Consider the following 13,372-nt stretch of genomic DNA (forward strand, 5'->3'; position numbering starts at 1 on the left):
GAGATTTGCCAACATGTTTTGGTGAGGACAGTGCATCTTCATTGGAGGATTGGAAGATGATATCTTAAGGACACATGCACTAAACAACCCCACCACCCTGTGACCGACCATTTCAACTCCCCTTCCCACTTGCTAAGGATATACAAGTCCCTAGGCCTCCTCCACCGGCCAATTGAAGCCATCTAACAACTGGGGGAAGAACACCACATCTTCCAACTTGAGACCCTCCAATGACACGGAATCAATGTTATAGAGTCATAGAGATGTACAGCATGGAAACATACCCTTCGGTCCAACCCGTCCATGCCGACCAGATATCCCAACCCAATCTAGTCTCACCTGCCAGTACCCGGCCCATATCCCTCCAAACCCTTCCTATTCATATACCCATCCAAATGCCTCTTAAATGTTGCAATTGTACCAGCCTCCACCACATCCTCTGGCAGCTCATTCCATACACGTACCACCCTCTGCATGAAAAGGTTGCCCCATAGGTCTCTTTTATATCTTTCCCCTCTCACCCTAAACCTATGCCCTCTAGTTCTGGACTCTCCAACCCCAGGGAAAAGACGTTGTCTATTTATACTAGCTATGCCCCTCATAATTTTGTAAACCTCTATAAGGTCACCTCTCAGCCTCCGACGCTCCAGGGAAAACAGCCCCAGCCTGTTCAGCCTCTCTCTGTAGCTCAGATCCTCCAACCCTGGCAACATTCTTGTAAATCTTTTCTGAACCCTTTCAAGTTTCACAACATCTTTCCGATAGGAAGGAGACCAGAATTGCACGCAATATTCCAACAGTGGCCTAACCAATGTCCTGTACAGCCGCAACATGACCTCGCAACTCCTGTACTCAATACTCTGAATGTTAATGTTACTTGTTTCCTCATCTCCACTCCCCCCAGCTTATCCCAGATCCAACCCTCCAACTCGGCACCACCCTCTTGAACTGTCCTACCTGTCCATCTTCCTTCCCACCTATCCACTCCACCCTTCACTCTGACCTATCACTGTCACCCCCCACCTCCACGTACCTATTGCAATCTTCACGACCTTCCCCCCAGCCCCAATTCCCTCCCATTTATCTCTCCGACTCCTCACTCCCTCCTCCCCATTCCTGATGAAGAGCTTATGCTCAAAACGTCGACTCTCCTGCTCCAGGGATACTGCCTGACCGGCCATGCTTTTCCAGCACTACACGATTTCACTCTGTGCTGTGGTAACAGTGTGTTAAAGCCCAGTGCAGGTCATCCATCATCTCAATCAGGTCATAGAGTCTAAGGTTGGTCAGTAATGTCTGTCCCCAGAACAGTAACACTGACTGACTGGAGACAACCCAGATCAAGTCCCAGTGAGAGTGTTATTGACCTTCACACTCAAAGCCCACCAAGGAGGTGGTTGTTGTTAGTCTCAATGTTGCCACAGATTAAGTTCTCCCAGAGATTCATAATTCATTCTAGATTTTAAACAAGGGAGGGATGTTGTGGGGAGCCAGATGGGAAGGCATGGAGAGGAAACAAAACGGAGAGAGAATTGCACTTCTGTTACACCGTTCATGAGCTCAGGATGTTCAAAGATGTTTTACAGCTAATGGAATACTTCCAAAGTCTAGTCATTGTTGTAATGTGGGAACTGTGACAGCGCATTTACTCTCAGCAGGCTCCCACAATAACAGCGAACTATTGACAAGGATCTCAGGGATAGGACGCGGAGTGGAGAATAGGATGGAATGGCAAGTGAAACCCAAGCAGCCAATGAGGCCTGAGTATGAGGCTGGGTGGAAGGGAGATGTCAAAGGAAATGGGCTTCTTAAAATTCCTTCATGGGATGTGGGGTGCACTGAATGGGCCAGCATTTATTACCTATCCCTAGTTGCCCTGGTGAAGTTGGTGCTGAGTTGCTTTCTTGAACCGTTGCATCCATGTGCTATAGATAGACTCATGAAGCCCTTCGAGGGGAAATTCCAGGATTTTGACCCAGTGGCAGTGAAGGAACAGTTCAAAGTCAGGATGGTGAGTGGCTTGCATGGAACTTCCAGGGATTGGTGTTCCCATATATCTGCTGCCCTTGTCGTTCCAGACTGAAACGGTCATGGGTTTGGAAGGAACTATTTTAAGGACATTTGGTGAGCTGGTGTTAGTGGTACAGTTGGCTGAAAATGATCACCTCTCTACAGCTGTGGTCATTCCCTTTCCTCTTACATCTGTCAATAAATAACTCCTGGTCAGTAATATCAACAACAACTTGTATTAATATAGCATCTTTAATATAGTAGCCATTCAAAAGGTGGGGACACATGGTGTTTGTGATGGTGACCAAAAAGAGACAAAGAGCTCATTCTAAGAAGTGGGAGGGGTTTTTGGAGGAAATCCCCGTGCTGAGGGCCTGGGAGACTGAAGGCACAGCTGCGAGTCATGAGGGGGAAGGCCAGATTTGAGAGTTTGGGAGATGAGGGAGGGATTGAGGATAACCGAGTGGTCCATTATATCGCCTCCCCCACCTGCTGGGAAGAGGAATTGGGAGGCTGGGCAAGGCACCACCCAGAGGCTGGAGGCTGTTACTGCAAGCAGGTGCCAAACCAGTTCTGCTGTGAGAAATTGGAGCAGGAGGATGCTTCCAATGCCAGTCCATCCTTTCTTAAATACAGGGACCCGAACTGCACACAGCACTGCACGCGCAGGCTCATTAACACCCATTAGAATTGGTACAAGATTTCTCTATTTTTAAATTCCAACCTGCAGCAATAAAGGTTAAAATTCCATTCACCCCCACCCAGTGCCCGAGAGGTTTGGGGGTGGGGGGGGGGGCGTGGGAGGTTGGGGGTGGGGAGTGGGTTGGGAGGGAGGGGTGAATGACAGCATTCCCCGACAGAAGGAATGCTAAAAATGCTATCACTTTCAGAGTGAAAAGGTGGGGTGGGGACAGTGACAGTGACCCCCTCCACAGAGAGAGGGGAAAGTACACTGACACATTTAAAACTGTATTATCACAAGTGAGAATTCAAACAACCACCCACTCCATCATGAGTCTTCCCACATTGTTGGTTTGATCAGTGACGTAGCAAGGAAGCAGCAGCTGCCCCATGAACTCCAACAAAAGAATGAGAACAGGCTCTTCATATGGAGCTGGCTCCCGAGAATCCAATTCAACAGCAGGGACCAAAGAACAAGGAACAATACAGCGCAGGAACAGGCTCTTCGGCCCTCCCAGCCTGTGCTGACATATTTTGCCCTTCCTCACTGAAACTGTATTCACCTACAGGATTCATATCCCTCTATTCCCTTCCTATCCATCTATTCATCCAGGTATTTCTTGAATGCTGCTATTGTGTCTGCTTCCACCACCTCCACTGGCAGTGTGTTCAGCCCCTCACCATCGTTTGTGTGAAATACTTACCTCACACATCTATTTTAAACACCCACCAGCTCCCCCCCCGCCCTCCCCACACCTTGAACCTTTGTCCACTAGTAACTGACCCCTCTACTTTGGGGAAAAGTCTCATATTTTCTACTCTCTCCATGCCATTCACAATTTCATAACCTTCTATAAGGTTGCCCCTCAACCTCCCGCATTCCAATGAAAACAAATCCGGTCTATCCAACCTTCCTTCATAACTAAAACCCTCCATATCAGACAGCATTCATGGTAAATCTTTTCTGTACCCTCTCCAAAGCATCCACATCCTTCTGGTCATGTGGTGACCAGAACTGTATGCAAATGTTCCAAGTGTGGCCAAACTAAAGTTCAGTAAAGCTGCAGTATAACTTGTCTATCCTAATACTCAGTGCTCCGACCAATGTAGCCAAGCGTGCCATTGGCCTTTTTTACTACCTTAGGTGCTGCTACCTTCAGTGATCTGTGAACATGTACACCCAGATCCCTCTGCATATCAATACTCCAAAGGATTCTGCCATTCACTGTGCAGGTATTCTGCCACGTGCTTCATCTTTCAAAATGCATCATTTCACATTTATCTGGATTAAACTTCATCTGCCATTTTCTATCCATGCATCCAATTGATCTATGTCCTGCTGTATCCTCTGATAATCTGATCATTAACTGCAACTCCAGCAATCTTTGTGACATCCACAAACTCATCAATTAGACTAGCCATGTTTTCATCCAAATCACTTATGTAGACTATGAACAGCAAAGGTCCCATCATTGATCCCTGTGAAACCCCACAAGACACAGCCCTCCATTCTGAAATCCATCCTTCCATCACTACTCAGCCAGTTCTGTACCCAGTGCTGGGAACATTTTAGACAAAACACCTTGTTGCCAGATCATTACTGCAACTTGATCCAGTTCACTCAGAAAGAGAAAAAGGACAATGTGCAGATTGTTGAACAGGCTCCTACACCTGGGCCTGAGGCAGGAACCCAAGCTCCAACACACTACACATGAAACTTAAGACAGAGTGGGGTCATGAAGTCTGGCCATATGTTCCTCTGGGACCGGGACGGAGTGAGGGAACAGGGACAATTGTAGAAAAGTCAATAAGGATTAACACAAGATGGAGAGGGTGTTTTGGAAAGGGGCTAGAGGAGGAAATATACTTTTTGCCACCCAACGCTGACATACTCTTCGTGTATCACATCATGAATAAAACAGCACACTGTGCGGACAATCAAAAGTTACACCAAAGCACTTCTTTTTGATATATCATAGCATGCAGAGCATTTTCATTGTGGTGCAATTAGGTATCCTGGTTCAAAAGATGTACTCTCTCTCTCTCCTCGTTTGTACATATTCAGCCGGTTAGATCCTCGCAGAGCCCCAGTTTATTTGGACTGTTCAGTAATGTGGGGATGCCGATGGTGGACTGGGGTACACCTGATGAAGGAGCAGCGCTTCGGAAGCTTGTGATTTCAAATTAGTCTATTGGGCTAGAACCTGGTGTTGTGTGTCCTCTGACTTTGTATTGTTTGGGCACAGTGAAACAGCTGCTTTCTAGTTACTATGGAGGACTTGCACAGCTGCTGAAGACTATGGGTAATGACTCCTTCCATTAGCCGCAAACACACCAGTAGTCATTCCAGTGGATTCCAGTGGGAATGACCAATCAGTTGCTTTGACCTGGTTCCCCAGTTAATCAGGCCATGGCTGACCTGGAATACATTCTCCCTTTGTCCTGTAAACCGTACTGCCCTGAGAAAATGAACATTGAAACCCAACCTCAACAGCTTTTTATTTTGGATTGAGGGTTCCAGATTTCCATCACTCTGTCGGAAGGAATTTTTCCTGAAATCATCTGAATTACAATTTTTACAACCCTCTTGTTCTGGACTCTGGCACTGGAGAAAGCAATTTACATCAACACTGTTCATCATCTCTGGGGAAAGGTCTCGCTGATGTAACCTGTTCTCTCTCATTAATAGTTTCTGATCCGAAGGTGACATGACAGGCTGGATACTGAGAGGGTGGTTCCTGTTATTGGGCAGATGAGAACTGGAGGGCCGGTTTAACACAAAGCAGTCTCCCATTGAAAAGGAAGGAGGGGTTTTCTTGCTGAGGGTTGACAGTCTGTGGAAGTCTCTTCTCTACATGGGAATGGAAGTTCACTCATGGAGTTGGCACAAGGCTGCGGTAGACAGAGTTTTTGATGAACAAGGCAATTAAGGATAATGGGAGGGGGTGGGGAGCAAGAAAGTGCAGGTGAGACCATAAGCAGTGATCGTCTTCATTGGCAGAGCAGCTCCCAAAAGGCCTGCTCCTGCTCCTGGGTCCTATGTTCTGGCAGAGGCTGCAGCAATCCGGGACCCCCATCTTCCCTTTGTCACTCACCGACAAAAATGTAATTTTAAAATGAAAATTATTTTCTTGAACAAGACCAACTCAACTCTTGTTGCCGTCTTTTTCTTTGCTGACTTTTAATTTTAACAGGGTTTTAGAAACACGTCATTTGTCTTATGTTGCAGTGGAGACAGGCACAAGGCAGTGAGGCCTCAGAGAACACCGAGAGCTTTCACTCTGCACAACAAGGCTGTCAGCACAAGCATCTGGTGACAGGATTGTAGGGGGTTGAAAAGGAGAGAGTCACGGAGAAAAGAGACCTATCGTTCAAAATAAAACCTCTTCGTATATTCCCACACTCTAATGAATTAATGTTAGAGGATTAGAGACCCAGAACGGTGAGAGTGTGGTGGCTCAGACGCTAAAAGGCAGACAGCAAGGAGCTGCATTATTCCTTCTCATTATTATTTCTGCTTCATCATTGGCGAGCTTCATAATTATTGCCCACCCCCAGTTGCTTGGACTAAGTTCTTTGCTGAGCCAGATCATGGGGTCATTAAAAATGGATCATGTCACAGTGGGGCAGGAGTCACAGACCAGGCTCCCTCGCCGAAAGAACATTTGTGAACATCACATTGATTTTCATGTCTTTTTTTGTACAGATTCCAGTGCCTCCCTTCCCAGATATTACATGGCTCACCACCGCCCTCTCCAGGACAATTAGGGAAAGGCAACGCCTGCCCCATATCAGGAGAAATCAGGAGAAATGATGTAAAATTAAATGATCAAACTGCTGAGGCTTGAATTCATCTCTTGAAAGACTGGAGCTTCGGCCAGAAGCAGTGCCATGACATGGGTGACCCTGGTTTGTCAGACTGAAAGGTGGAGTGTCCTTCGGATTGACACCGGGATCAGGCACAAAATGAATTACACTCAAAGACCGAACAAACGGCCCCCAAACTGCACAGAACAGCACTTGCAGCCACGTGTCTCCATCTCCATCCTTGCTGTTGCCCTTCCCTAACTGTCCTGGAGAGGGCGGTGGTGAGCCATGAATATCTCGAAGAGGATCTGACAGAGGGATAAGGTCATGTCCTCGGCCTGAGCACAACTGCCTGACCTGCTGTGCTTTTCCAGCACCACACTTTTCGACTCCGAGTAAACGATCCCTCAGGAGAATGAGCTGTGGCACATGGGAAAACGTGAGAGTGTTGGAAAGGCACCGGCAGCCTGGTCAGCCTGCAGAGGGGCAGAAACAGATTTGATGAATGAGCTGATATCCTTCTGAGCTGAAATACAGACTTAGGCTTTCAGAGCTACACAGTTTACATTGTTACTGACCGTGGCTCCATGGGCAATGCTCCTGCTTCAGAGTCAAAATGGTCATTGGATTGAAAGCCACCTCAGAAACAAGAGCACAGAGTCCAGGCTGAGACTGCGGTGAACTCTTGCACCATGTTATGTATGGGATGCTCATTTAAAGCCCCACCAGCACCACCCAGACCCCAATCCCTCCCACCTCAGGAAGCTCGACAAGATCCCATTCTGAAGAGATTCCCTCGGGTATCCTGCTCAATATTCATCTAATGCCACCAAAACAGATTTGTCTCATCATTCATTTGCCTGATTTTGGGACCTCAGCATTTTGTCTTGTGAAGGGGATTGCACTGCGCACGCAGCTTTAAATATCCTGGGACGATTAAAAAAAACACTGCACCAACAAGAGTTCTCTCTCCATTCTCATGTAAAAGGGGAGCAATGAGCAAGTGAAAATCCAGACTGAATGCAAACACTGAAGCTTCAGCTTAAAGGCTTTTTGCACCATGTTAACCTGCTCCCTGGGCATTTCCTTCCAATGTCCGAGATGGTTATCAGGCTGGGATGGAGGCTTGCAGGAGGCTGGAAGAACACAGCAAGTCAGGCAGAATCTGGAGGTGGAGAAGTCAACATTTCGGGTATAACTCTTCTTCAGAACTGCAGGTGGGGGTGGAGGGAGCTGCAAATCAAGGTGGGATCAGTTGTTTGGGCGGGTGAAGGGGAATGGTGGAGTGGTCGGTATTGAATGATGAACACAGGTAGAGGGTTTGAAGTGGTTGGTCGATGGGAGGAATGAATCCGTTTAGTGGCTGGAAGGAAGGGTCCATAAGTGGAATAGAATGGAGGAGGGGGACAGGAAAGGGAGTTGAAAGTTGGGAAAGGGAGGCTTTTTGAAATTGGAGAACTCAATGTTGATTCCTCTGGGTTTAAGCTACCCCAGGCAAAAGATAATTATTTGTTCGTCCAACTTGCAGTCTGATTGCTTGTGGCAATGGAGGAGGCAGAGGACGGTCATGTCAGAGAGCGAGTAAGAAGGGGAATTGAAATAGGCAGTGACTGGGAGGCCAGGTGAGCCTTTGTGAGCATGGCTGAGATGCTCAGCAAAACATGCCCTTAGTTTATGTTTGGTCTCACCGATGCAGAGAAGACCACAGCGGGTGCACTGGGTACAATAAACTAGGTTGGAGGAGAGGCAGGTGAACCTCTGTCTGACCTGGAAGGACTGGGGTCCTGCATGGAAATGACAGGCGTGGTGTGTCGGCAGGTTTTGCATCTTTTACGGTTGCAGGGGAAGGTACCAGGGTTTTGTTGGGGGAGTAGGTGTGAAGAGTGGTGAAAACCAAGGATTGGCAAAGGAAACACTCCTTGTGGAAGGCAGAGAGGGGTGGGGAGGGGAAGGTGTTCTCAGTGGTGGGGTCTAGCTGGAGTTGGCTGAATTGTTTGAGGATGATACGTTGGATGTGGAGATTGGTGGGGCGTAAGGTGAAGACAAGGGGGAACCCTGTCTTTATTGCATTTTGGAGGGGGGTGTTTAGATTTGGGGAGCAGAGAATGGAGGAGGTGCGGTGGAGGGCTGTCTGGATGGCAGAAGTGGGAAAAATACATTGTTCAAAATAGGTGGACATTTGAGACACTTGGGAGTGGAGCACCTCCTCGTTCGAGCAGATGTGACGGAGATGGAAGAATTGGGAAAACGGGACGGTGTTCTTGCAGGATACTGGTTGGGAGAAGGTGATGTCCAGGTAGTTGTGTGAATCTGTGGGTTTACAGTAAATGTCTGTTCCTAGACTGTCACCGGAGATGGAAATGGGGCGGTCAAGAAAGGAGAAGGAATTGTCCAAGATAGACTACATGAATTTAAGGGCAGGTTGGAAGTTGTTAGCAAAGTCAATGAACTGCTCCAGTTCAGCCTGGGGGCAGGATGCAGCACTGATGCAGTCACTGATGTAATGGCGGAAGGTTTGGGGAACGGTGCCTGTGCATGTACTGGTAAGGTGTTGTTTGATGTAGCCGACAACAAGCAGACATAGCTGGGACCCATGGCCACCCACTGGATTTGGAGGAAATGGGAAGAGTTGAAGAAGGCTGACAGATCACATGGAAATGTTTGGAAAAGGTACACAAGGGCACAGTCCAGGCTTCCTGCAAATATCAGCCTTCCTTCTATTGAAGTGCTTCTTCATAGGAGCTTCTCTATGGCGGTTTCAAGTACACATCCTCCGTGAAAATATCACAGACTTTACTGAAATAGAATGAAATGAAAGAAGACAAGAAAATGGGAAGAATTAACCAGACAAGGGTGAGCATCAAGAGAGATGGGAGTGTGTGGAAGATTCCGTGCCATTAAAAAATCCCAAAGGAATTTCACAAGAAAAGCTCAAATCTTTACAAGGATATAACAGGGAGATTACTCACTGACATCAAACAGGTTGAGTGTGAAGGACCATGTGCCTCTGGTGCCTAACTCTAACATTACAGTCAAGGACGGTTGATGTGTAAATAAAGGGTGACTTGATGATGTGGAGTTATTTCATGATCAATGACCGTGGGCATAGATTTAAGGAATTGGCTGAAGATTAAGAGGGAATATGAGTAAACACACTTTCGTGCAGAAGGTGGTGGTAATTTGTAACTCGCTTTCTGTAAGAATGGTTGAGGCAGAAGCTCTCCCATAACATTGAAGTATTTCGATGTGCAGCTGTGATGCCAAGGTATGCAGGGCTACGGGCCAAGTGCTGGAACATGGAATTAGAATAGCGAGGTGGTTGTTTGACTGGCTTTGGCTCATTGGGCTGAAGGGTCTTTTTCTTGTAGATCTGTTGTAGATGTCTGACTCTGCCAGGACTCCAGCAATGTGGCTGACCCTTATCTGCCATTTGAAAGGCCGAGCAAGCCACTCAGTTTCAGGGCAGTTAGGGATAGAGAAAAAATGATGGTCTTGCCAGTGACACCCACATCCCAGGAAAGAATAGACGGCCTCAGTGATAACACCGTCACCTGAACCTGCAGGTTTCAAGCCCCACTCCAGTCACTGGAGCACTATTCTGAGGCTGGCAAAGGCAAAGACGCCATCTGCTGGATGATCGGTTAAACCACTGCCCTCTCAGGTCGATGTAAATATAAGGACTTTGTGACCATCTCAGGGAAAATCTCCCCAGTGTGCTGACCAATGCTTCTCTTATACCCAATGGCATTAAAACAGATACAAGAGTAAAATACTGCAAATCTCAAATAAAACAAGATGCTGGAGAAAGGGAACAGGTGGAGCCGCTTCAGAGAGAGGAGGGAATAATGTTTTGGATTCAGTGATGTTTTATCAAAAAGACACCACAGTTTTTGATGATTTTATTTAATTCGAAACTGTTTTCTGTTATTTTGTTTTTTACATCTTGTTTATCAAATTTCAGCCGGCTTGGTTGGTACCACATCCACAAATATCCATTGCCTCCACACTGACCCTCAGTAACAGTTGTGTGCACTATCTACAAGATACATTGCAGAGATTCAGCAAAGATCCTGAGAGAGCACCTTCCAAACCCATGACCACTTCCATCAAGAAGGACATAGTAGCAGATACACAGGAACACCGCTCTTTGCAAGTTCCCCTCCAAGCCATTCAGCCGTCTGACATGGAAATATATCGCTGTTCCTACATTTTCACTGGGTCAGAATCCTGGAATTCCCTTCCTCAGGACATTGTGTGTCTACCTACAGCACACAGACTGCAGCGGTTCAAGAAGGCAGCTCAGTGCCACTGTGTACATGACAATGAGAAATGGACAGTAACAAGGCTGGTGAAGAGTAAGAGCAGGTGTGATTAGGGATCTGAAAGCGAGAATGTGATGTTTCAGTTCTTCCTGGACATCTCAATGTTTGTATGAACTTTTGGTCTCCTAATTGCAGAAAGAATATAAATCCATTGGAAGTGTTTCAGAGGGGTTTTACCCGATTGATCCCTGGAATGAGTGGGCTGTGAGATGAGGAAGGATTGGAAAGGCTGGCCTTGTTCTCACTGGAGTTTCGAAGAGTGGGGGGTTTTCCTGTCCCACTGTATTCTCCAAACCCTTATCTGACCCCCTCTTGGGTCATACCTTCCTGCCCCTTACTAACATGGAATTGGACTGCCCAGTCCCGAGGCTTACACCTTCCATCTGGAACAAAGTCTCCAGGTATCTCTGCCCCTCCCTGATGTATCAGGATTCTTACAACTCAGTTTCCAATCCAAACCCCCTGAATGGGAGTTGGTGTAGTTTTATACAGTCACTACAGATTTATTTACCCCGAATCATTTCAGTTTAATGAACAAATGCTGATCCTACTTACAAATGAAAGAAATCAATTCTTTCATTCAACTAGTAATTGTCCTCAGTCTCTGGATCAATGTTTCAGTGCTTTTCATTTCTTGAATTTCCCTAATGGAGGTTTCCTAAGCATACTATTTATATGGTTCCTTACACAAAGCTCTTCCCAGCTGATCTGGTCAACAGACTCCTGTCCCCTTGTTTATTAATTTGCTATTTTCAAACCAAGTGCATGTGCAGGCTCTCATCAGCTGAAGTGACAATCAGTTCACCGAACTCCCACATTGTCCAAACTTCCCAGCATCCCCCTCTGTGCCAGCTGCATGAGTGCCAACTGCAGGATATAGGCTGCCCTTTATTTATACTGGTACTAATTGATATCACTTTGTTCTGTTGTGCTATTAGAGTCATAGAGATGTACAGCACGGAGACAGAACCTTCGGTCCAACTCGTCCACGCTGACCAGATATCCCAACGCAATCTAGTTCCACTTGCCAATGCTCAGGATCTGGGTTAAGCTCGCTCATTTCTCAGTCTGAAGCTTCCTTCTTTCAACCGAGAAATACATTACTTTTACAACCAACAAATGTGACTTTAATGCTGGAATCTGTTTTGAAGATTAATGGGCTCAATGGTTTGATTCAATGAGGTAAAATATGAAATACCTGTGACACTTGTTGTAATCCAGTCTTCTCTAACCAATCTCTTCAGGGGCCAGGATGAGTGTGAGGAGATTGGCTTTTGATGGAACTACCCACAGACTCAAGTCAAAAGAAGCAAAGCAAGAAGGACAAGTGGATCGAATACAAGAGAGCAAATTGTGAGGGAAAACCAATTATTACCAAAGGAGAGAGTGACAACATTGAATTGCTTCTGGTGTCATCCTCTGTGCCCTAACGTTTCACAGAGCCAGCTCCACATCCTTCCATTGGCTTTGTCATTGAGAGTCAACAGTTCCCTTCCCAAAGCCCTTTTTAAAATGCCCTGTTCCAGGGAATTACTCAGACAGAGAATATTTCACCTTTTCTGGGAATGTTGGAGAAATATTGGATGTCGATGAGCTGCTTTCTCAGACTTCAGGGTCTGACAGAAGGATGTGTTAGTCTGTGGATTCTGGAGACAGATCACTGAGATATTCCTCACTCCCATCAAAACCTGACTTTATCCTGACATCAGTTTCTATTCTTCAATATAAAGTACCCCCACCAGTTTCAGACTAGACATTTCACACCCAACCCCCATTTCCTCACACTGGAATCAAGAACCAAACTTGCCCCATCTCAGGATTGCCCTCTGAATGTGGTGTCAATGTGTTAATGCTGTGTTTGAATGAAAGAGCCATGGTGGAATCTGGGACTGAATCCAAGGGGTTTCTGAGCCACCAGCAGCCTCCCCGCTCTGTGAGATTCTGTTTGCGTAAGATTTCAGCCCCATGGTTCCCACTGATACGAGAATCATGGAGTGTGATTGCTGGAGCCACGTGTGGACTGAGGAACACAACAGTCAGGACAATGAGCTGCTCTGGAATCCACCCTGAGCCCTGGATGGTTGTCACTGAGATGACCCAGGGACTACAGAATATGAGAGCAGAAAGTGGAACCAGTTTATCATTGACTGTCCTCCCCAGTGGTGACTCCCAGATTTAACATTCTCAATCTGACTCCAGGGACACACGGGGCAATTCCGTCTCATTTGAAGAGTAAAGAAAACCCAGGTCTAATTTATGGAATATTTATTACCCAAACCCTGTGGAATTGTTATTCTGAGTTCCAAGATTCTGCTGATCATATTGATCAATAGAGTGTCCCAAGTGGCCCTGATCTGAATTGCTTGGCTCAGGATCTTGCTGTTCCTGATGGATGGGTTGGTGTGAAGGGGGAATTGCCAAAAGAATATTTTGTACCAGGGAAGGATCAAATCAGTATAGTGGGTGACATGGTGACTCAGTGATTAGCAATGCTGCCTCATAGTTCCAGGGACGTGGGTTCGATCCCTTCCTCAGGTGAATATCTCTGTGGA

Source organism: Chiloscyllium plagiosum, unplaced genomic scaffold, assembly GCF_037043375.1.
Source record: "Chiloscyllium plagiosum isolate Xiang-an unplaced genomic scaffold, Cpla_swu_hap1 HiC_scaffold_9, whole genome shotgun sequence".
NCBI lineage: Eukaryota > Metazoa > Chordata > Chondrichthyes > Orectolobiformes > Hemiscylliidae > Chiloscyllium > Chiloscyllium plagiosum.